At 44.1% G+C, this 23178-nt stretch overlaps 1 protein-coding gene across 6 annotated transcripts in view; it reads right to left on the minus strand.

Moving 5' to 3' along the window:
• Positions 1 to 23178, minus strand: part of CSGALNACT1 (chondroitin sulfate N-acetylgalactosaminyltransferase 1) — a 420793-nt gene that overhangs the window by 125757 nt on the left and 271858 nt on the right. For all 6 annotated transcript variants that reach the window (XM_073636981.1, XM_073636978.1, XM_073636980.1 and 3 more), the window contains one exon: positions 22350 to 22412. The gene's annotated coding sequence lies outside the window, so the exon portion shown is untranslated. The remainder of the gene's footprint in view (positions 1 to 22349; positions 22413 to 23178) is intronic.

The following is a 23178-nucleotide window of genomic DNA, read 5'->3' on the forward strand; positions in this document are numbered from 1 at the left end:
CAATTTTCGAGCACATTAAGAATACTAACCCTGCTATTACAGGGCTGCAGGAAATGCACATGACCAGGGAATCTGCTAGGTTGCTAAATAGTTCCTGGTTGAAATGAAGCCTCCATTGTGTTCACTCGAGTTATGCCAGAGGAGTCAGCGTTTTAGTACATAAGAGCATTCCCTTTAAAAGCATAGACCTGTCATAAGAGCATACAGATGAATATATAACCAGAGCACCAGATAGAGGCCCCTGCCCACAGGCCACTGTGACACCCCAGGGGTCTGGTTGCCACAGTAATAGAGATATTATGTCTGAGAGCAAGTGGGAGGTTTCTCTGGTCGGGAGCCCTAAGCATGCAACACTGCCCGCCCAGACCTGGGAGGGGAGGAATCTGCCCTTATAAACTGGGTCCGGGGCGGGATTAAGTCAGTCAGAGCCTGGAGAGAGAAAGTGAGAACAGGAGCTCTGTAGGAGCAGAGGCAGAAGGCCAGGGGCTGTGAGCAGAGATATAGCTCGCCCTGGCTGAAGTTACTAAAACCGGACACAGGAGTCCGAGGCTGTGGGGACTGATATATACCCAGCAGCATAAACCAGCCGGCAGGGGATTCCAGGTCCTCTGGCCATAGAAGCCCGGAGGCTCAGTCACAAAGAAGGGACCAGCGCCGCCATCCAGGAGCGGAGGCTAACAGAAGGCCCCAAGTCACCAGCCATATGGGTGAGCACCACACAGTATACTCAGGGACGTGGGCTACTTGTAACCGCTGACAGCAAGGTAGCCAGGAAAGAGTGCAGATAGTCGGGGAGGCCTACAACTCCACCTGGCCAGGGGAACTCCTGCTTGCTCGCAGACTGACCAGGCCCCTTATACTAGCCAGTACTCCCGGGAGGGTCTGCCTTGTACCATCAGTAAAGACCCTGAACTGCACCTCACGTCTCCGTGATTCCTTGCCGCACCAGCACCATTAGCACTGGGACCCTCACACCATCACTCCCATCATCTCTCACATTAGCTGCCCTGAGGCAATACTTCTCCCGTGGGGAGTTATCCAATACTCGGCTGCGCAAACACCATCAGCCTCAGCGGTCGGCAGCGCAGCGGCGGTCCCCACTGACCGCAATCCACGGGTGGTGTAGTCGGACATTTGCTATACATTAAGACTGCCACTGGTTTGACCACCCTGGGCACGGACCGGGTCACCGCCACACGGAGACTACAACCCCCAGCATTCTACAACAGGCCCGGTTCCGGGTTCCCCTGCACAACACAGGCCCAGGGGGCGCGTCAACTTTGGCATAGTCGGCAGGATTTCATGCCCGCAACCACCGGGTACTGCGTGCCTGAAAAAGAGACTTTTATACTTACCTGTGGTGAAGTTTCCCGCCGTCCGGAGCAGATTCCCGCCATCAGACGCCATCTTGGACCGTTTCCCGCAGTCTTCTGCCTTCTTCCCGCCATCCGCAGCTGCTTCCCGCCTTCAGACGCCATCTTCCGCCCCACGCTCCGCCCCACGCTCTGACGCTGCGCAAGGTCCTGGAAGAGAGGAAGAGCGACGCTGACGTCATCGGAGCGCGACGCCAGGTCCTCAACCCCGACGATCGCAAGGTAGGCCACGGTCCACTAGGGGGGAGGAGGATGCCGGATACCGAGGGGAGCTTCACTGCCACAGCCACCGCCAGCGCAACCGCTGCAGCAGTCATGCCATTCACCATGCCCTATATCCTGGGGGCAACCTGGCTACCCCAGTACTCAGGGGAGTCACATACTCTAAATGACTTTAGAGAAAGACTGGATAGCCTCTTCCAGGTGTACCCCCTCACAGAAGAGCAAAAAGTGAGCATCCTGGTGGCCCAATTAATCGGGGCAGCCCAAAGGGAGGTAAAGTCCTGACCACCTGGGAGGAAGAGGACTGTCAGAGAAATACTAGCTCGGCTGAAAGACACATTTGATACCCGCACCTCAGCCGAAATAAAGCTCAGATTTTACGGGTGTAAACAGCGGGCACATGAGAGTATAAGAGACTATGCCCTAAACCTACAAGAGGCCCTGAGAGCCATTAAGCAGGCAGACCCTGACAGCGTGGGAAATGAAGATAAGTTATTGAGGGTCTACTGTGCAATGCCCACCGAACCCAGTTGCGGGCAATGGCCTTACAGGACCCTGACCTGGACTTTGCACAGTTCAAGGACAGAGCCATCCGGGTGCTCCAAGAACCGGCACCAGGTGGCGCTGTGACCCACAGGCGCCCTGCTATCACTTACCATCAGGAGACGGCGCCCTTGTCTGCAGGGCCTGTGGGAGCTGATGCGCAGGCTTTAAACAGTGACCCGGCTACAGACCTGCACCATCAGGTCCAAGAGCTGACTAAGAGCGTTGCCGCGCTAACCAGAACTGTGCAGTCTTTACAGGTCTCTTCTCCAGGAAAGATCCAGCTGGCATCCGGACCGGAGGACATTCCGTGGCGCCGACTGAGGAGGACCCCACCGGCCAGAGGAAGACCCAGCGACAGATACATCGAGGACGGACGACCCATCTGCCGCCGCTGCAATCAACCCGGACATGTGGCAAGGTACTGTCATTTAAACGGGCACAACCTGGGGTAGAGGGCCAACCCCCAGGCATAAGACCATCAGGCCCATCAAACTGGCGTGATAAATACGTAGGGGGTCGTCCAATCTTGCCTGTGGTACTGGATGGCATTCCTATGAGTGCCCTACTAGACACTGGGTCACCGGTGACCACCATCCCGTACGTGCTCTTTAAACAGTACTGAAATGACTCGGACATAACCCGCTACTCAGATGACGACCTGAGTATCATCGCCAGCAATGGTCAGCCCGTGCCGCAGGTGGGATTCAAAGAGGTGACCATTAAGATCGGTAAAGTCGAACTGGCGGCACAAGGACCGATTATAGTGGACATAGACCGTCATGAGAGTCACCCTATAATAACCTTGGGAACTAATGTGATTGAAAATTGTCTTGCAGAGGTGATTCTCATTTTACAGCAGGTTGCCAAGAACGCCAGTTCCGGCCAGCAGCGTGTGCTCCAAAAAGAGATCCGGGCACTGATGAAGCGGCAACAGGTGGAACTATCTGGTGGTGAGATAGGTAGAGTGAGAATGTGTGACCCGTTCCCTATTGCCATGCCCCCAAAAAGTGAGATGATGATTTGGTGCCGGGCAGCTATTGGTCTAAGAGGTAGAGACTACCAAGCAATGGTAGAACCCGTCTACTCAGACAGTAGGCCCACCATTTTGACAGCACGGGGGGTGGTCGATGTACGCCATGGGAGTGTGCCCGTCCGCATCATAAATATCGGGGAGAGAGAAGTATACCTGCCCCGGTATGCCACGTTAGCCAAATTGTTCACCATCAACCAGAACTCTGTACAGGCCGTGGAACCCTTGCCTCCATCTCAACCAGAGGAAGGTAACGGCTCTAAGAAACCAATGGAGGACTGGTGTCAGCAACTGCATTTGGGTACTGACTCCACTCCCTCACACCAAAAACAGGGAGTCTATCGGGTGGTTCAAGAGTACGAGAGAGTGTTTAGTAAACACCCGCTAGACTTCGAGCGAGTAAAGGGGGTAGAACACCACATCCCCACGGGAGACCATCCTCCCATAAAGGAGAGATACCGACCCGTACCCCCGGCACACTACCAACACGCCAAGGGGATGCTTAGAGACATGAAGGAGGCTGGGGTAATCAGGGACAGCTGTAGCCCCTGGGCAGCTCCACTAGTCTTAGTGAAAAAGAAAGACAACACCATGAGAATGTGTGTAGACTACAGGAAGGTCAACCGTATCACACACAAAGATGCGTACCCGTTACCAAGGATAGAAGACTCCTTAGCTGCATTAAAATCTGCTAACTTCTTCTCTACTTTGGATCTCACTAGCGGGTACTGGCAGGTTCCTGTAGCAGAGGCGGACCGGGAGAAGACCGCATTCACCACCCCGATGGGTCTGTATGCCGTTCGGGCTCTGCAACGCACTAGGAACCTTCCAACGGTTGATGGAATGCTGTCTGGGACACCGGAACTTCGAGACGGTCCTGATATACCTGGACGATGTTATAGTCTATTCCAAGACCTACGAGGACCACCTGAAACACCTGGCAGAAGTGTTTGAAGCTCTGGCAAACTACGGCCTAAAGGTGAAACCCTCCAAGTGTCACCTCCTGAAACCAAAGGTGCAATACCTGGGACACGTGGTGAGTGCTGACGGAGTGGCTCCTGACCCTGATAAGATCACCGTGACTGGCCAAGACCATCCAGCATAAAGGAAGTGCGGCAGTTCCTCGGGTTGGTAGGCTACTACCGAAGATTCATTCCCGGTTTCACCAAAATGGCAGCCCCTATGCAGGACCTCCTGATAGGTCAATCTCGGAAAGCCAAAAACCAGAAGCCGCCCTTTAGGTGGGAAAAGCTAGAAGAGGAGTCCTTCTGCCAGCTGAAGAGGAGTCCTTCTGCCAGCTGAAGACGGCCCTCACGGGGGATGAAATCCTGGCATATCCAGACTACAGCCAGCCCTTTATCCTCCACCCGGACGCAAGCAACATCGGGCTAGGAGCCGTACTGTCCCAGATCCAGCAAGGGAAAGAACGGGTAATCGCTTACGCCAGCCGAAAGCTACGGCCCACGGAGAGGAACCCTGAGAATTATAGCTCATTCAAGCTGGAGTTCCTGGCAGTAGTGTGGGCAGTGACCGAACGTTTCAAGCATTACCTTGCCTCCTCCAAATTCACCGTGTACACGGATAACAACCCATTGACACACCTGGACACTGCAAGGCTCGGTGCCCTGGAACAGAGATGGATGGCCCGCCTGTCCAACTTTGAATTCACCATCAAATACCGGGCAGGACGCTCAAATGCCAACGCGGATGCCATGTCTAGAATGCCGAACTTACCGGACGTAGGGGAAGATCCAGAAGATCTGGAAGAAGTTGAGCTCCCTGCGTTCCACCGTCATGGGATTACCCTGTATTCCCAGTGTGAAGGACAGGCGCTCCGTGACGTTCAATCCCTTGCCCCACTACAACTGGGCGGAGACGCAAGACAGTGATCCCGCAGTCCATTTGGTGAAGGAAATGCTGACCCAGGCCGATGCCCGTCTTGACCCAGATGCTCCGGAAGAGACCAAGCAACTGTGGAAGGAGAAAAGTAAGCTGTTCCTCTACAGGGAGAAGCTGTGCCGGAGAATGGTTAACTCTCGAACACATGAGTTGACCTGGCAGGCAGTGGTCCCAAGACGAGACGCGGCTATGGTTCTGGAGGCATACCACAACGGAGCAGGGCATTTCGGATGGAAGAAGCTGGAGTTCTTGTTGCGTGAACGGTTCTACTGGGTAGGCATGAGAGGAGCCATCGAGAGGTGGTGCAGAGACTGTGGCCCGTGCCACCTGAGAAGAAAAGACCGAGCCAGCCAGAAGACTCCCCTGCAGCCCATCATCACTAGACAGCCACTGGAACTGGTAGCCCTGGACCATGTGAGACTGGCTCCAAGCAGATCTGGGTATGTCTACGCCCTCACAATCGTAGATCATTACTCCCGGTTCCTGGTGGTGGTCCCGGTCAAGGACTTAACGGCTCAAACAGCAGCTAGAGCCTTCCAGCAGCAGTTCTGCCGTCCACACGGGTACCCGGACCAAGTGTTGACAGACCAAGGACCAGCCTTCGAAGCGGAGGTCTTCCAGGAGTTCTGCAACCTGTATGGCTGCAAGAAGATAAGAACAACACCCTATCACCCTCAAACCAATGGACTCTGCGAGAAGATGAACCAGGTGGTGATAGATCTGCTAAAAACGTTGCCCCTGGAAGAACGCAGTCTGTGGCCTGAGAAACTGCCCGATCTGGTGGACCTGTATAACCACATCCCTGTAGGTTCCACCAACTGTACCCCGGCTTACCTAATGAGAGCAAGACCTGGTAAGCTGCCTATTGACCTGGATATGGGAGTCCTGACGCCTGAGGACACCTCGCCAGAGGCAGACTGGGATACAGAACGGCAGCAGCAGTATCGGAAAGTACAGGAGAGCGTCGAGCGAAGTCTGTCTCAAGCTAGAGAAAGGCAAGAGAAGGCTTATAACCAGTATGTTCCCGCTGTTCCCCTGGTACCTGGAGAGCAGGTCTTGAAGAGGAAGAGGCGGCTCCACAAGTTGGACGACCAGTGGGAGAAGGACCCGTACACCGTACTGCCATCAAGCCATGAGAACCCAAAAATCTGCGTAATCAGTAAGGATGGAGGAGAAACCACAGCCATTGTCTCCAGAGACCACCTGAAGAAGTGTCCCGAGCAGCTGCAAAGCCCTGAAGAAGATCAAGGAAACCCTCAACCCGCAGAGGAAAGAGAAGAAATGATCAGTACCGTACTCGGAGACTTCCCCCGGTCTTGGACACAAGTAAACGGCGCTGTCGTGGTACCCGTCCTCACCTTTCTCCAGCCAGCCCCGCAAGTACCTACAGAGGAACGGGTAGAGCTGGAAGAGCAGCCGGCCCAAGAGGCAGAAGAGTCCACACCAGCAGTACAGGAGGATCAACCCTCTGCTAGTAGTGAGCCTGCCGTGCCCCTAGTGAGCCAAAGAGTGTGCAGACAGCTGCCCAGCTTACCCATAACACCTCCTACACCCTGTAGTGCAGGACCAGTTAGTGAGCTCCGTAGGTCCACTAGAGTCACTAGAGGTCAGATGCCCGCTCGCTGGAGAATCTAAACTAATGCACTGTGAATTTATCTGCTAACTGTTTATGGTTTATGTTTGTTGCCTGTTATTAATTATGTTTCTCAGTTACCCTGCAGATTTTTATGGACTAACAGGTTATGGACACTGGATAACCGGAGCAGTTTTGTAGATAGTTGCACCTTGGTGCCTCTTGCGAAGACGGCCGCGGAAGAGAAAACCTGTCTGGCGTGGCCTACTTGCGGCCCAAAGTAGCTAGCTCCAGCCTTGCAGCCACGCCCAAGGACAACGCAAGGGATTTGCTTTGGACAGGTCCCCTACTTCGCTTAAAGTTTCACCTTGGGTGACATGGACACCCTCTTGTTTCAAAAACTTCACCTTGGGTGATATGGACACCCGGTTGCGGACACGCCGTGACCTTTAAAGAACTAAAGCTTCTTGTAAATATGTTATCATATTATTGTTTATACCCTGTATTTATGTTTCTTTAAAAATGTGTTTAGTCCCGGAGTACTAAAATTTACTAGGGGGGAATGTGACACCCCAGGGGTCTGGTTGCCACAGTAATAGAGATATTATGTCTGAGAGCAAGTGGGAGGTTTCTCTGGTCGGGAGCCCTAAGCATACAACACTGCCCGCCCAGACCTGGGAGGGGAGGAATCTGCCCTTATAAACTGGGTCCGGGGCGGGATTAAGTCAGTCAGAGCCTGGAGAGAGAAAGTGAGAACAGGAGCTCTGTAGGAGCAGAGGCAGAAGGCCAGGGGCTGTGAGCAGAGATCTAGCTCGCCCTGGCTGAAGTTACTAAAACCGGACACAGGAGTCCGAGGCTGTGGGGACTTATATATACCCAGCAGCAGAAACCAGCCGGCAGGGGATTCCAGGTCCTCTGGCCATAGAAGCCCGGAGGCTCAGTCACAAAGAAGGGACCAGCGCCGCCATCCAGGAGTGGAGGCTAACAGAAGGCCCCAAGTCACCAGCCATATGGGTGAGCACCACACGGTATACTCAGGGACGTGGGCTACTTGTAACCGCTGACAGCAAGGTAGCCAGGAAGAGTGCAGATAAACGGGGAGGCCTACAACTCCACCTGGCCAGGGGAACTCCTGCTTGCTCGCAGACTGACCAGGCCCCTTATACTAGCCAGTACTCCCGGGAGGGTCTGCCTTGTACCATCAGTAAAGACCCTGAACTGCACCTCACGTCTCCGTGATTCCTTGCCGCGCCAGCACCATTAGCACTGGGACCCTCACACCATCACTCCCATTATCTCTCACATTAGCTGCCCTGAGGCAATACTTCTCCCGTGGGGAGTTATCCCATACTCGGCTGCGCAAACACCATCAGCCTCAGCGGTCGGCAGCGCAGCGGCGGTCCCCACTGACCGCAATCCACGGGTGGCGTAGTCGGACATTTGCTATACATTAAGACTGCCACTGGTTTGACCACCCTGGGCACGGACCGGGTCACCGCCACACGGAGACTACAACCCCCAGCATTCTACAACAGGCCCGGTTCCGGGTTCCCCTGCACAACACAGGCCCAGGGGGCGCGTCACCACCCCGAAGCACGAGCATATCATTATCCCCAAACTGAAAGTAAAGATTACACAAGAACCACAGGACGGATTTCATCAACCAAGGTATCATTTTACTCAGTGTAACAGCGCCCACCTGACAGTGTATGTAATTTACTGAGCACAATCCTGCTGCCAGGTGCGCTTTAAGGTTGAAGGTAGACTTAAGTCTATCAAGTTCAACCTATAGTCTAACATTTAACACAAAAACTAAATTCATTGTATCAGTAACTAGAGATTGGCTCATCTCCATCTATGACCGTGGTTGCGGCTTCTTGGGTTTGGGCAACACATTACATGCCACAAATTCAGTAAATCAGGATAGGGTTTTTCATAAGTAATTGGTAACATTACGGTACCAAATATAACACTTCTTGGTATTTATTATATGCCTTTGACCTCATATTCTGGAGTGGCCTAGCTTGACTCCTCTTCTGCGCTATTCCTTGGACCTTAAAATACTGTTCTGTTGCTCAACTTCGGCCTGGATCTCTTACTAATGAAATTGCACATCACTATCCACTAAATGTTTGTTACCCGAAATGATAACCCGTTCTGTATGCACATCCATCATCATCTGTTTTAGGTCTCTGGTCTCTAGCGAGACCAGATCTCTCTTCTGACCTACAGTCTTCGTAAACTCTGGAAACAAACCTAGTCAAAACCAAAATTACACTAAAGCCCTGGGCTAACTTTCAGAAATCGCTGTATCTTGGCTACAGTTTATTAAAAAAAAACCTTTGCTTTACTCATCCTTCCAGGTCCAGCGTTGAGTCTCCACCACTGCTTCCAGTGTTAGTTATTGTCTGCAGCACTATTGTCATGTCAACAGCCAAAAACTGAGCTCAATGACTCTGCTCGAGATGACATCTCATGCTGATCTAAATGATTAGCTGCAGTGCTGTTGACCTGCACCAGGAGCAGTGGCAGTGACTCATTGCAGGACCCAGGGAGAAACAGTAAAGTATCGTTTTATACAGGGGATAGGGGTTTTCCAAAAACAGAAAACCCCTTTAAGTGACCATAACTAAAGGAAAAGGATTGTACATTCCTGTGTATCTATTTGACCAGAGTATTTACAGATAATCAGAAATTCTCTAAACCACTAAAGCCTGTTGTGTACTTATAATGGATAAATAATGTCCTTATTCATGGATAAATCATAGAGAACATGTGCAGAGCATTAAAAATTAAATTCTTGCACACATGTGGGCAACAGGGAGAAAAAATAACAATTCCAGGCTTCGCTTTATCCTTTGAGATCTATATATGGCTGTTTAATCCTCCGTATCACTGTTTCCAAAATCTGTCTTCAAGGAACAGCCCACATCTCGAGGATTTCTGTAACTTTGCAGATAGTATTTGATTTGACCCATTGAGAGTTCTTTGAGAACATGCTTGGGAAACATTGCTCCAACTCATTTATGTCTCGATATATACAACATAATCCTACAATTCATCCCCTTTGACCCTTTGTAGACATTTTTTTATTAAGTGACCCTAGAACCTGACAATACACCCCCTACAAGCACCAACTAGATACAAAAGTATATATTCTAAATTGACCAAGTAATGAACCCATGTATAATTTCATGTTCTTTACAATGTACCATCAGAAATGCTATATACCTGTGATAACGGAAGCGTTAAAACAAAAACTTAATTTTCTCAGAGTAGCCATCCTTCCTGTAAGCCGGATACTCAGGGTTAACACTATCTATCTGTAGATTAACATTATGTGCAGGTAAATGGAGTTTCTGGTGTTGACAGGTTGCCTTTAATAGATTAATACAGGTCGGTGGTAAAGCCAAGAGCTGAAAGTACTCCAACTTATTACAACTAATTTACATGGCCTCTGGTACGGTCGTGTAATAAATGGTCATGACAAGAAGCAGTCCACGCCTTAGTGGCTCATGTGCCTTCCATATAGGATGAAAACCACATTAAAGGACTTGTTAAAAACTGAAACATTACAGGTGAAAAGTATTGGAAAATTGAAACCAGCTTTTCGTCTTGCTGCCTTTGCTAGCCTAGGGTGCCGCACGGTCTATTCAAGTCAATGTACATCACACTCGACAATATCAATCCAGGCTGACGATATGGTGGATGACTCATCTAAATAAAGGATCGGGAGCTGTTTCAGTCAAACAAAAGTGCTTGAATGAATTGTCAGAAGTCATTCAATTGAAGTCCTATATTGAAGGACACTATGTACTTCAATATACTGGGGTGGATAGGTTGAAACAGTAGCTTATCTGTGCAGATGCAAATCATACTTTGCTGAAGCCTGGCATATGTGCTATAGGTAAAAATGGTGTTGGTAGAGTCACAATGCAGAAAATGAAACGTAATACAGTTATATGAAAAAGTTTGGGCACCCCTATTAATCTTAAGCTTAATGTTTTATAAAAATTGGTGTTTTTGCAACAGCTATTTCAGTTTGATATATGTAATAACTGTTGGACACAGTAATGTTTCTGCCTTGAAATGAGGTTTATTGTACTAACAGAAAATGTGCAATCTGCAACAAAATTTGACAGGTGCATAAGTATGGGCACCTCACCAGAAAAGTGACATTAATATTTAGTAGATCCTCCTTTTGCAAAAATAACAGCCTCTAGTCGCTTCCTGTATCTTTTAATGATTTCCTGGATCCTGGATGAAGGTATTTTTGGCCATTCCTCTTTACAAAACAATTCCAGTTCAGTTAAGTTTGATGGTCGCCGAGCATGGACAGCCCTCTTCAAATGATCCCACAGATGTTCAATGATATTCAGGTCTGGGGACTGGGATGGCCATTCCAGAACATTGTAATTGTTCCTCTGCATGAATGCCTGACTAGATTTGGAGCGGTGTTTTGGATCATTGTCTTGCTGAAAGATCCATCCCCTGCGTAACTTCAACTTTGTCACTGATTCTTGAACATTATTGTCAAGAATCTGCTGATACTGAGTGGAATCCATGCGTCCCTCAACTTTAACAAGGTTCCCGGTGCCGGCATTGGCCACACAGCCCCAAAGCATGATGGAACATTCACCAAATTCTACTGTGGGTAGCAAGTGTTTTTCTTGGTATGCTGTGTTTTTTTTCCGCCATGCATAAAGCCTTTTTGTATGACCAAACAACTCAATCTTGGTTTCATCAGTCCACAGGACTTTCTTCCAAAAAGAAATTGGCTTCTCCAAATGTGCTTTTGCATACCTCAACCGACTGTTTGTGGCGTGTTTGCAGAAACGGCTTCTTTCGCATCACTCTCCCATACAGCTTCTCCTTGTGCAAAGTGTGTTGTATAGTTGACCGATGCACAGTGACACCATCTGCAGCAAATTGATGCTGCAGCTCTCTGGAGGTGGTCTGAGGATTGTCCTTGACTGATCTCACCATTCTTCTTCTCTGCCTTTCTGATGTTTTTCTTGGCCTGCCACTTCTGGCCTTAACAAGAACTGTCCCTGTGTTCTTCAATTTCCTTACTATGTTCCTCACAGTGGAAACTGACAGGTTAAATCTCTGAGACAGCTTTTTGTATCCTTCCCCTGAACAATATGTTGAATAATCTTTGTTTTCAGATCATTTGACAGTTGTTTTGAGGAGCCCATGATGCCACTCTTCAGAGGAGATTCAAACAGGAGAACAACTTGCAAGTGGCCACTTTAAGTAGCTTTTCTCATGATTGCATACACCTGGCTATGAAGTTCAAAGCTCAATGAGGTTACAAAACCAAAAAAAGTGCTTTAGTAAGTCAGTAAAAAGTAGGTAGGAGTATTTAAAACAAGAAAATGATAAGGGTGCCCATACTTATGCACCTGTAAAATTTTGTTTGAATGCAGATTGCACATTTTCTGTTAGTACAATAAACCTCATTTCAAGGCAGAAACATTACTGTGTCCAACAGTTATTACATATATCAAACTGAAATAGCTGTTGCAAAAACACCAATTTTTATAAAACATTAAGCTTAAGATTAATAGGGGTGCCCAAACTTTTTCATATAACTGTATGTATAGGAGAATATATCCTCACATCTAGCTGTAGAAGAAATGAGGATTCTCTGTCTAGGCTGCTACTCAGTTTAATCTATAGGTCTTTCTATATATAAACATCACCACTAGGTGACCCTGTGTAACACATCATGTTTCGTCTCTCAGGTGCAGTAATCCTTATTAGCCATCTGTGTGTAAGCTTAGCAATTCATTATGCTATAATTCCTATACAAATATTACACGACTTCCAATTTAAAGTTTCAAAGTTGTTCCAAAGTTTACTTTTTTTTAACCAAGTCTTTAATTTACATTAGTGTATCAAGCCGGCATTCACATCTCTCACGGTTCACTTTTTTTTTTTTCCTTCAATTTTCCCTTAGACCCATAGCTGTAGAAAACGTAACTGTTATCCATGTCATTATTAATATTACAATATTTTACACTGCATCAGGTCGCATTTTTTGCAGTGTTTTCTACTGATTCTATAGCTAAAGTCCAAAGCAAAAAAAAACAAAACACTTAAATTGTATTTTTCCATATGAACAATTGTAAAAAATTGTTCCTAGAAATGTTTCTTTTCTAACATTATGGCTATGTGCCCACGATGCAGAATTGACATGGATTTTTCCTGAGCGTTTCTGCCTCTCCCTGGCAGAAAAACGCATGGGAATTTTACATGCATTTTTTCTGCCAGGGAGAAGCGTTTAAGCGTTTTTGCATGCATTTCCGCATGCAATTTTTCAAGCGCTTTTCCAAGCGATTTTAGCATCCCTTGGAAAAGTGCTTGACAAGTTGGTCACACAATATAAATCCATGCAACTGGCATGGATTTATACTGTGTGACCAACTTAAGCAGCAATGAATAGTAAAAAAAAGAATTAAAACGTAAAAAATAAAAAATAAATTACACTTAACTCTCCGGTGGCCCCCGGTCTTCTCTCCGGTGGCGTGCTCTGTACTCGTCGTCCCACAGTGTCCAGAAAGGTCCTGCGGTGACTTCATTTAGTCAGCTGACAGGTCATGTGACCGCCGACGTCAGCGTGACCATCACATGACTAAATGACGTCACCGCAGGTCCTTTCAGTACACCGCGGGACGCCGAGGACAGAGCACGCCACCGGAGAAGACTGCAGCAGACCCTAGTGGTTGTCATGAAAAGATTTCTATGAGCGTCACCTAGTGGTCGCCGCTCATAGCACAGGAGCATTTCTGCTACATAGAGGTGATCTGTTCATCACCTCTATGTAGCAGAGGTGATCAGACAGTTGATACTTCTAGTCTCGTATGGAGACTATAGAAGCAAGCAAAAAGTTTAAAAAAAATGTTTTTAAAAATATAAAAAAATTAAAAAATATAAACGTTTAAATCATCCCCCTTTTGTCCCATTCAAAATAAATAAAAATAAACCCCACATACACATATTTGGTACCACTAAAAAGAATTAATCCGATCGGTAAACAGCGTAACGAGAAAAAAATTCCAAACGCCAGAATTAATTTTTTTTGGTCGCCGCAACATTGCAATAAAATGCAATAAAGGGCGATCAAAACATCGGATCTACCCCAATATGGTATTAATAAAAACGTCAGGCCGGCGCGCAAAAAATAAGCCCCCACCCGGCCCAAGATACTGAAAAATGGAGAAGCTACAGGTCTCGGAAAATGGCACCATTTTTTATTTATTTTTTTTTTTTTTTTGCAAACTTTGGATTTTTTTTTCACCACTTAAATAAAAAAGAACCTATACACGTTAGGTATCTATGAACTCGTAATGACCTGGAGAATAATAATGGCGGGTCAGTTTTAGCATCCAGTGAACGTGGAAAGAAAAAAAACAATAAACAGCTGTGGAATTGCATTTTTTTTTTGCAATTTCACCGCACTTGGAATTTTTTCCCCATTTTCCAGTACACGATATGGTAAAACCAGTGATGGCGTTTAAAAGTGCAAATCATCCAGCAAAAAATACGCCCTCACATGGCCATATTGCCAAAAAATAAAAAAGCTATGGCTATGGGAACAAGGGGAGCAAAAAATGAAAATGCAAAAACTGAAAATCCCAAGGTCGCAAAGGGGTTAATGAGAAAAAAAAGGATCTGCAAGGAAGAATGGCAGAGGATCCCCAAATCAAGGTGTGAAAAACTTGTTGCATCATTCCCAAGAAGACTCATGGCTGTACTAGCTCAAAAGGGGGCTTCTACTCAATACTGAGAAAAGGGTCTGAATACTTATGACCATGAGATATTTCAGTTTTTCTTTTTTAATAAATTTGCAAAAATTTCAACATTTCTGTTTTTTTCAGTCAAGATGGGGTGCAGAGTGTACTTCAATGAGAAAAAAAAATGAACTTTTTAGAATTTACCAAATGGTTGCAATGAAACAAAGAGTGAAAAATTTAAAGGGGTCTGAATAATTTCCGTGCCCACTGTATAACACCGCCCACTGGACTCTAAATCCAAAATAAGCAAAAACAAATAAAATTATCACAAATCTTTTCCCACAAACCTACATATATATCTGTTCAGTTTCATGTGCCCTTTACCTGATGCTGGCACACCATACTAAATTCTCAATATGACAGGTCTCTTTAATTTGTGAGTGACCGCCTATCGAAAAGAATGATAGATGAGCACAGATCAAAAGCAAAACTTAATATAATTGTGTAGCAATACAATACTACATACAAATAAATGGTGTGTTTAGCTCTATAATTACCGCTATATAGCAATCATCATACTGTATACATCTATATATAAATTGTACTGTATACATCTATATAGCTATAATAATCGAACAATATACATCTATATATATATATATAATCATACAGTATACATCTATATAACTATATATAACAATCGTACATAAAACATGTAGATCCCAACTTATTTTGCAGTAAAAATTAGAACGATTTTACTATAATATGCAGTGAATGGATTGCACTATCCACTTACCATTTTCTACACATACACTCTTATTATTTCAGCTTTAAGCCTCGTCTTAAGCAGATGCGGTACAAAAGGTAGACTATATACTTTTTTTTTCTTTTTTTTATATCCTTTGGCATTTTGTCTGCAGGTTTTACATTTCTCTGCATTGTGCCGTTGTTCTCTTGGGCAGAGATTGGTATAATAAATCAATTGTAGAGCCCTGCAGAGATATTCTGAACAATCTGATGCAAGTCTGTCATGAAGCTAAAGGTCTCCAGGTAAAGAGAGAAGCTATGGCAGATGTTGTCTCAGCCGCAGTGCTGTCCTTCTCTGCATCTCATTGCCATGTATTGTATCCCATATGCTCATTTACCTTCAAATTCTTAAAGTCTTCCAAAGTCTGGATTAGATAAAATAGATCGGCATACATGAACGGATCAGAATATATGCAGAAAAGTGTTTTCCTACCAAAACAGCCGTAAAACGTACTCAGGTTATATGGTCAACAGTCCAAGTAGATGGTCATCACTGGTGTACACAGAAGGAAGCATGAAGTATAATAAGATAAGCCCTCCATTATGGCCTGACAGAGGGGCTAAGATTTGTTTTCCCTCAACACTTTTCTCTGAACCTTGGTCCAATTCCTGACCCCCTGCTTAATAGCTGCAGTTCATCTGGAGATGGTAGTTGTGCACAAGTTATCACCATTAAACAGCAGAGAAGATGGGACCAACCATGGTTGGCAATACCTCTTTTACTAGTTTGGTCATATTTAACCCCTTCGCAACCTTGGGATTTTCCGTTTTTTTGCATTTTTGTTTTTTGCTCCCCTTGTTCCCAGAGCCATAGCGCTTTTATTTTTTGGTCAATATGGCCGTGTGAGGGCTTTTTTTTGTGGGATGAGTTGTACTTTTGAACGACATTACTGGTTTTACCATATAGTGTACGGGAAAATGGCAAAAAAATTCCAAGTGCGGTGAAATTGAAAAAAGTGCAATACCCCAGATGTTTGGTTTTTTTTTTACCACGTTCACTGAATGCTAAAACTGACCTGCCATTATTATTCTCCAGGTCATTACGAGTCCGTAGACACCAAACATGTATAGGTTCTTTTTTATTTAAGTGGTGAAAAAAAAATCCAAAGTTTGCTAAAAAAAAAAAAAATGGCACCATTTTCCAAGACCCATAGCGTCTCCATTTTTCTGGATCTGGGGCCGGGTGAGGGCTTATTTTTTGCGCTGATGTTTTTATTGATACCATTTTGGGGTAGATCCGATGTTTTGATAGCCCGTTATTGCATTTTATTGCAATGTTGCGGCGACCAAAAAACGTAATTCTGGCGTTTAGAATTTTTTTCTCATTACGCCGTTTACCGATCGGATTAATTCTTTTTTTATATTGATAGATCGGGCGATTTTGAACCCAGCAATACCAAATATGTGTATGTGGGGGGTTTTCGCCGGGGGGCGATTTAAACTTTTACATTTTGAATTTTTTTTTTATATTTTTAAAAACATTTTTTTTTTACACTTTTTGCTTGCTTCTATAGTCTCCATAGGAGACTAGAAGCAGCACTTGTCTGATCGCCTCTGCTACATAGAGGTGATAAACAGATCACCTCTATGTAGCAGAAATGGTCCTGTGCTATGAGTGCTGACCACTAGGTGGCGCTCATAGCGATCAGCACATGACAACCACTGGAGTCTGCTGCAGATCCAGGGTTGTCATGCCCACTAGTGTTGAGCGAGTATGTTCTATTAACCCTTTCGTAGAGGGGCGAGCTCCGAGTATTTATAGCTGCTCTGTGATATGGTTGAATCGCTCCCGTGTGCATGATTTGCAACTGTTTGACAGTTTTATTACATGTGAGGAATGTCTATTTCTTACACATTCCTCACATGTAATAAAACTGTCAAACAGTTGCAAATCATGCACACGGGAGCGATTTAACCTTATCACCGAGCAGCTGTAAATACTCGGAGCTCGGCCCGAGCATACTCGGACAGAACATACTCGCTCAACACTAATGCCCACGCATCGGTGACCCGCGATCATGTGACGGGGTCACCGATGGGCGGGGTAAGTGCCGCGCTTCCGGCGCAGCGATGTTAAATGTCGCCGTCAGAGATTGACAGCGGCATTTAACATGTTAACAGCCGCGGGTGGATCGCGATTCCACCCGCAGCTGTTGCGGGCACATGTCAACTGTAATAATCAGCTGACATGTGCCCGGTTCAGTGTGGGCTCAGTGCCGGAGCCCGCGCTGAACAGGGGGTGACAGCCTGGTGCGTACTATTACGTACCAGGCTGTAAAGGGGTTAAATAGACAAGTGTTGAATAATGTAGACATGCATGAAAAATGAATGATTCATGCAAAGCGTCCTAGGTGGATTACCTGAATTATTGAGAATTTAGAGGATCTGAATAATGTATGTACAGTGGCATGTGAAATTTTGGGCACTCCTGGTCAAAATTATTGTTATTGTGAACAGTTAAGTGAGTTGAAGATGAAATGATCAATTTGGGAACATATAGAAGCGACTTGGGATCAGATTTTGGTCCAGACATGCTTGAATCTGATTGAGAGCATACCCAGAAGGATTCAGGCAGTGTTGAAAGCCAAAGATGGATTTACAAAAGAATAAAAATTAAAATTTTCGATTTTTAGGAGCAAAACAGTAACAGTGTAGTGACATGACAAGAATCTGCATAACTAATCATATGCAAAATAATTTCAAGTCAAATTTATGTATGAGATGGCCAAGATTATGGTCTATAAAATGATGAAAGTCTCACGTTTAAATCAGTAGTGGATGGTGAGATATGGAGCCTGAAAGTCAAAAGTTCTAACCATTGTTACCCTTTTGCTCATCAGTGTAACGATCAGTACCCCGCCACTACAGATGGACAGCCAGGCACCGTCGGATCCTACGGATAGTGCATCAATGTGAAAGTAGTGGACAACCCCTTTAAGTTCTCCAAACTGGTGTTGGTCCCAGCGGTTGCATCCTCAGCAATGGATAGGGGATAACTTAAAAACTTGAGAATACCTCTTTAGTTGATTCTGGAGAATTGTCCAGTTAAATGCATCGGTCTATGAAACCAAACATTCACGCATAACGGCATAATAGAGGCAATATAATTCAGATGCATAATTGGCATCCCAAAAAAATCTATAATATATATTTTAAATATACAAGTATTGTACACTTATTACTTTGAACTTCCTTGAATACTATTTCTGTAGTACATGAGGAAGACCCAGTTTGATGAATCCAATAATATGCAGGACTGCATTATGATGCCAATTATGCATCAGAATTATATCTATATATAAAACGGTTGAATAGTGTCAGAGGATGCTGTACAAACGTCCATGTATGCAAATACAGCATGTAATAGACAGGAGACATCCACATGTCGTTTTGACCATTTCCTAACTCTTTCGATGATCTTCTGGGAGGTATTTTACAGTCCGTTCTGCAGCGCGGGAACTATAAAAACCAAGCTTTGTATCAGAATTACAAGTTCCCATAAAGTTTCCCATGACCTGGCTTTAGCACTCCTAAAGTAGCTCCAGTATAAAGAAAAGTTGGCAATGTGCTGAAATCATGAACTGCAACAGATTTTCCATTACTGAATAATGTAAGTCGTAATGCAATGTGAGGTTTTGTATTCATGGCACCGTTCCATTTGCTATTTAAAGCTGGAAAGACTGTATTAAATATCAAGGGACAGGACAATGAGGGAAACCTGTAACAAGCAGGCGGCAAACGCTATTGAAAACAAATACTGTGGCTGTAAATGATACGAAGTGATGCAAAATGATATACAAGAGCTGGTGACCATTTTTTGGTTATACACCAAATAATATAATATAATATATATATATAATATATATATATATATATATATAATATATAATATATAATATAATATAATATAATCTTATTCAATGACTTGGACCATACAAGAGATAGATGGGAAAAAACATATATAGCTCAAAAATATGTCCTAAACAAGTATTTTTACAAATGGATGCACCTGAACCTGAATAAAGTTCTTTAATCTCAAACAGAATTAACATGCATGATATGGAGCATGTAAACTGAAGACCCAAGCCTGTAGCATCATCCTATAAAGGTGCAGATATGAACCTTCTAGCTACTGTCCCAACCCCTGATGGCGCCGCTCCTGTGGTGAAACATGTTGGGAGGGACTTGTGCTTTCAAACAATTTGTTAGCCTGTCATTAGAATTGACACCTCTAGGAGTCACCGCATGCTAATTATGGCTATGCCTCATACACAATGATTATTATTTAGGTAGTGTAGGGACAAAATGCACAATTTCTAATTCATCCTAAACTTATGACAGGATGTACGATTGGCGGAGGAAGGTTGAACTTGATGGACCTAGGTCTTTTTTTAATCTATGTAGCCATGTAACTATCCCGCTATTTTAAATGGATTTGAATAAATGCTAAGTTTTAGGGATTGTTAGTGAGGGTTTATTTGGGGTATGCCCAATTTGTCTGAATATTTCACACATCCCTCCCAAGTCCTTAATGTGGTCCTGTTATATGTAATTTCAGACATCGAGAAATTAGGGGAAGGGTAGGGGAGCGTGGAGGTGAAGGGAGGGAGGCAATTGCCCTCCCATCTAAATAATTACTCCTTATGGATATGAACTTGAAGAATGACTACAATCAGATAAGATGTTAAGATGTCACCTAATAGTGAATACATGTAATAGTTATATACCAAGGAGTATTATCCTACGTTGGGGGGCAATTCTGCTATTTATTGGGACAAAAAAGAAAATACAATAAAACACAAATCACCTGAAAGTCATTGATTGTAATAATTATATATTTGGTCTGTGATCAGTAGTATACTCTCTAGTGTAGTGTGATAATATTTTTCAGATTGTCTGCATGTACCTGGTATCTGCCATTCACTGACCACATAGCGGTGTACCAAACATTGCAGACACCCTACATTAATAATGGAGGGCACAATTGTTTCCAGCAGGTTACAGTTCCTTTTGGAATAAGTTTTCCTGTCACTGAACCAACATTACTAAATATTGGTCTCATCTTTGCTAACTGACGCACCCACAGCTGGTGGCATGGCATGTGTTCATGGCAACTTATTGCTCTCATTTCCACCTTTCAATTTCTATTTTTTTTAGATTGAATCTACTATAACAATGAAAAGTCTTACTTTGGTTACTATACATATAAGTATTTAATATGTAAAACTTTTCAACCAGTTTATGGTCAATGAATGTAAACATTCATGTTTAGATCCAGGCATCACGAATAGGGTAAATGGTATAATCCCATGTTCTGTGTTTCAATTTTTAACCTTGTTCATGGGGTATGATTCGAACCTTGTACCCATTAAAAAGACCTTACTTGTCAAATACAGTATGTGCAGTTTACATAATGACCGTATTCAGCGGCAGACATGAGCAACTTTTAGTTTATTCACTTACTTATATAGTGCCATTAATTCTACAGCGTAGTCCCCATGGGGCTCACAATCTAAACCCCCTATCAGTATACAGGTGCATCTCACAAAATTAGAATATCATAAAAAAGTTAATTTATTTCAGTTCTTTAATACAAAAAGTGAAACTCCTATATTATATAGAGTCATTACAAACAGAGTGATCTATTTCAAGTGTTTATTTCTGTTAATGTTGATGATTATGGCTTACAATGAAAACACAAAACTCATTATCTCAGTAAATTAGAATACTTTATAACAACAGCTTGAAAAATGTTTTAAAAATCTGAAATGTTGGCCTACTGAAATGTATGTTCAGTAAATGCACTCAATACTTGGTCGGGGCTCCTTTTGCATCAATTACTGCATCAATGCGGCGTGGCATGGAGGCGATCAGCCTGTGGCACTGCTGAGGTGTTATGGAAGCCCCGGCTGCTTTGATAGCAGCCTTCAGCTCGTCTGCATTGTTGGGTCTGGTGTCTCTCATCTCCCTCTTGACAATACCCCATAGATTCTCTATGGGGTTAAGGTCAGGCGAGTTTGCTGGCCAATCAAGCACAGCGATACTGTTGTTTTTAAACCAGGTATTGGTACTTTTGGCAGTGTGGACAGGTGCCAAGTCCTGCTGGAGAATGAAATTTCCATCTCCAAAAAGCTTGTCGGCAGAAGGAAGCATGAAGTGCTCTAAAATTTCCTGGTAGACGGCTGCGCTGACTTTGGTCTTGATAAAACACAGTGGACCTACACCAGCAGATGACATGGCTCCCCAAACCATCACTGATTGTGGAAACTTCACACTAGACCTCAAGCAGCTTGGATTGTGGCCTCTCCACTCTTCCTCCAGATTCTGGGACCTTGATTTCTAAATGAAATGCAAAATTTAGTTTGCAATTACTTAGTGTGTCAATGACTGCATTCTGGACATCTGTCAAGTCAGCAGTCTTCCCCATGATTGTAGAGCCTACTGAAACAGACTAAGGGACCTTTTTAAACCCTTTGCAGGTGTTTTTGTTAATTATTCTAATTTACAGAGATAATGACTTTTGTGTTTTCATTGGCTGCAAGCCATAATCATCAACAATAAGAGAAATAAACACTTGAAATAGATCACTCCGTTTGTAATGACTCTATATAATATATGAGTTTCACTTTTTGTATTGAAGAACTGAAATAAATTAACTTTTTGAGGATATTCTAATTTAGTGAGATGCACCTGTATCTATGGACTGTACGAGGAAACCGGAGAATCCAGAGGAAACCCACACAAATACGGGAAGAGCATACAAACTCCTTGTAGATGATGTCCTTTGTGGGATTTGAACCCAGGACTCCAGAGCTGCAAAGCAACAGTGCTACCCACTGAGCCACCGTGCTGCTCTCATGAGTGAAATTTCATGGCGATCTAACGCAGATTCACTCTAACCAGTAGAGATCTGGATAATGCATCTACAGGAGCAAAAACATCCACTGGGCCCCTCAAACTGGTTCTAAGTAACAAAAAAAATTGCAACTCTTTTGCTATAGAACTATTCTTTACAATAAATGAATTTTACAATTTGCTTACACAGATGTAGTCAGATTACCCAGAGCTCCAATATGGAATAATTATCCATAAATAACAAAATATTGTAATTTAGAAAAGACATCGACAATAACCGGAGAAAAAAGTAAAAGGACTCCTACCTCATAGTGTATGCAGCATGTTCACCGTTAACTAGAATCTCTGGACCATCCCAAAAATAGACTCTAAAATGAAAGCAGAAAATAGGTTATCTTATGATCAGAAAATTAGCATGCTTTGTTACCTTTGACTTATCCATAAAATTGTATTTATATCTGTATGTTGTAAAGTCAATATCACATGTAGCAGAAAGATGAAGCAAAAATGATGTGATTCTGTTCACGGTCGCAGATTATTGGCGAGGACTCAAGTGCTACATGGTCATTTTTCGCTGCAGCTTGTGACTGCACAGTTATCAGAGTTGCGTCTTGCCCCTATGTGACCATCACATGACGGAACGGATTTCTATCTCCTGAAAGTAAATGGTTAAGGATCTGATTCAGCGACCACACACTGAGATCTTGAAATTTGCAATTAAAAGTATATTCTAATATTTCAGAACTTTCCATTGGACAAAAGTGCTAGGAAAAAGTGTATTTAATATACAGCGTTATACAACTGTCACATTCAGCAATCTGATGCAAAACACATTAGCAGTAGCCATTAGGGCTCGCTCACACGGCCGTATAAATCCGACGAGTGGAATCGAATAAAAAAAAGGGATAGAGAGAGGAAGTGCAAATCTGAATATTTTTCTCTGCTGTACTCTGTGAGAATAAAAAATCAGAGCGTATCCATCCAATTCCGGAGTCAAATCACAGTAAGAGAAAAGAAATCTGATGCCACATGGGCCACCAGTATGGCATCTGATTTATACAGATACATTGCAATTCTGTAACATATTAAACTGTAAATTATTGTGTAAAAGATTAATAACTGCAGAGTAAAAAA

This window comes from Phyllobates terribilis, unplaced genomic scaffold (genome assembly GCF_046119375.1).
Source record: "Phyllobates terribilis strain yellow unplaced genomic scaffold, ASM4611937v1 Scaffold_1__5_contigs__length_1240528914, whole genome shotgun sequence".
NCBI lineage: Eukaryota > Metazoa > Chordata > Amphibia > Anura > Dendrobatidae > Phyllobates > Phyllobates terribilis.